General features: G+C 38.8%; 1 long non-coding RNA gene across 1 annotated transcript; it reads right to left on the reverse strand.

Annotated features, from left to right (window-relative positions):
* Positions 1 to 638: 638 nt before the first annotated feature.
* On the reverse strand, positions 639 to 930 carry LOC134671717 (uncharacterized). Its single transcript, XR_010099257.1, has 2 exons — positions 825 to 930; positions 639 to 783 (listed from the first exon to the last, which is right to left on the reverse strand). It is a non-coding gene; the product is annotated as an uncharacterized LOC134671717 (long non-coding RNA).
* Positions 931 to 3065: the final 2135 nt, after the last annotated feature.

Raw genomic sequence — 3065 nt, forward strand, 5'->3', positions numbered from 1 at the left:
GCGGCTTACTCCTATGCTACCTAACCGTATTTCCATTTGCAAACCGAATTTAATCCGCTTAAGTACGAATTACGTCTTTTGTACCGCGTACGTGGAAATGTTTCGGTACCGGTATAGACAGAGTTTATTTTTTGAAAATATGATATAAATTTCGAGATTAAAATCGTTATTTCAAATGATTTATTGCAGTTAAAACTAAGTAAAGGTACCTATATAAAAAAATACATAAGGTATATAAGGAAATTATGTAAAAAAGGGGGACAAGAAAGAAATGATTATGTTTCTAAGTTTTATATTTAGGTACGTCTGGTATTAGTTTTTGTTACATAAAATATTAATGGTAGTTTTGAAATTCTTCGATTTAACAAACCTCTAAATAAGGCTTTAATGCCCTAACCCTGATCCCATAACAAGCATAAAATCCATCCTTCAACCCTCGTCCTCTTTTTATGGTCCAATAAAATTAAGACTTTTAAAAGTTAACCTATACTTAGGTATCTACAGAGGGGCGTTTTCTAAAATAAATTTTGAAAACCTGATACTTTCAACACACTGATTTAAACTTTCACGATTATTAAACATTATCAAACTGCACAACGGGACTTAATCGCGTATTTAAGTTTTAAGATTTACCTCCGACGTTTCGAGGACGGCGTTGTCCCCGTGGTCTCGGAGAAGACTGGCTAAAGTTGACATCAACATCTTCTAGCCGCGCGAGTTTTTCGAACTACCCGCACTTGGTCTTGTTTATCAGTTTGAACGTTTTGCGCACTAGGGATGTCACTCTGTCGACACACAACACTAACGATATTCGATTTATCGACTGTCGATATTCGTTTCCGCTTACATTTACTAATGACTGGATTCCATGTGGATGAGATCTTAAAACCCTCGTCCCGATTAAAATTGCAATGTTTTTTGATTTCAATGGAATCCAGTCATTAGTAAATGTAAGCGGAAACGAATATCGACAGTCGATAAATCGAATATCGTTAGTGTTGTGTGTCGACAGAGTGACATCCCTAGTGCGCAAAACGTTCAAACTGATAAACAAGACCAAGTGCGGGTAGTTCGAAAAACTCGCGCGGCTAGAAGATGTTGATGTCAACTTGAGCCAGTCTTCTCCGAGACCACGGGGACAACGCCGTCCTCGAAACGTCGGAGGTAAATCTTAAAACTTAAATACGCGATTAAGTCCCGTTGTGCAGTTTGATACTGATACTTTCAAATCTGGACGTTCTTGGACTCATTCTACTGAGAATCGACAGCATTCTCCATCCCACAAAATGTCCATTCCATTACGTCACGTTTTAGTATAAAGAAATTTTTCACTTGTATGTGCGTGACATACTACAGTATTCGAACTTCAAGATATTCACAAGAAACGACCGTAATAGATCCATTCTAGATACATAATAGTGTAGATATCAACTAGTTCTCTTTTGCAGCGCAATTCGGGCAACCAATGTCACTTTTACGTTAGATAGAGTAAGATATCTATTAGATGTGAATTGGATCTCTAAGTCATATCCTGTGGAAATCGTTCAAGAGTATCTCCAGAATCGCGCAAATGTCAAATTTGACAGGTTATTATCGTATTTTGGTGATGTCTAAAAGATATCTAATAGATGTCTATTTCAAAATACGAATCGGGCCCCGAGTCAGGTAAGTACTCTAACTTCAAACCACCCTATATTCTATGAAACTGATATATGGCTGTATATGAGCCCAGCACAATAAAGCGTCACAATACTCACAATAAGTCACAAATGCCGTCTGTACCCTTACCATGAGATCGATTTGAACTTGCAAATGTATGTCGATTTCTTTTTGTTTTGACATCATTCGCATGTTCGGAGTAGGGGTAGAGGAATAGTAGATTATCTAGTATAAAATGCTAAGGAATGGAATGCGCTCCCGTCATCTGTATTCCCTGAGAAATATGACCTCGGCCTCTTTAAAGCTAGAGTGAATAAGCTATTACTGAACCGGTGAGCTCCGTTAGGCTCTGTCTTCACTTTTCATCAGGTGTGACTAGAGCCAATCGCCGATCAGTTTATAATTAAAAAAATAGTTGTGCATAATTGTTTTCCATCGTATTTTCTCGGAAACGTTCGTATTTGTCATACTAGTTCAGTCAACCTCAGTACTTCTTGCAACGAGACTGCCTGAAATAGCGAGACACGTTCGTACGTTTCCGGGAAAATAAGATTGTAATCATAATTATGCACTACATCTACATATATTAGTAGTTGAGGTACTGACTACTGAAAAAGAGAATTTAGACTAGACTAAGTACTGTCCAAGTGAATTATGTAGCCAGTAAATTTACTGCCATTTTTCGACATAAATGATTAACACTTTTAGAACGCCATTTGACTTTGATCCTCAGTTTTTCACTGATATGTGTTAAATTTGTTAAATGTCAAAAAGTATCGCCATCTTTTCGAGCGATGGCGCCATACTTTGACAATATTCCTCTATTTCAAATTCTCTTTCCCACTGGTAAGGGTTGTTCATAAATTCTCGATGCATGAAAATGTTTCATGAAAGCGCAGCGGTTTTTCACGACACAAAGGAACTTTGGAACCTCTGATTTATGCACGTTTAATATATAACAGCGTTCGCCATACTGTGTCTTGAATGGAAGTTTAGTGGAGGCACAGAATAATAGTACAGTCCCCTGCAATAATATGTTTCACAACGAAGGCAGCAAAAATATCTGACACGATTTTATTTGTACCGCAATAAGAGCGTGTCACATATTTTTGCGGCCTTCGGTGAGTAACATATTATTGTGCCTGTACCTACTAAGTACAGAACGTTCACTCTCTACAAAACGCGTCTATTACGACAGATGTGACCGCAAGGTGGCGCAAGCGCGAGCGGACGTCCGTTCCGTAGCGGTGCGCGGCAACCACTAATGCTAGACACCAAAATTGGTGTGGACCGCATGTACTTGTAGCGAAGCGACGAAATCGCGGAGTGAGCCACGCCTCGTAGTGGTTGCATTGCAGTAGCACAGCTTGGTATAGAGATGGTTAAATACCAAGGCAAAACTAAGG

Source organism: Cydia fagiglandana, chromosome 16 (assembly GCF_963556715.1).
Source record: "Cydia fagiglandana chromosome 16, ilCydFagi1.1, whole genome shotgun sequence".
NCBI classification, from domain to species: Eukaryota; Metazoa; Arthropoda; class Insecta; order Lepidoptera; family Tortricidae; genus Cydia; species Cydia fagiglandana.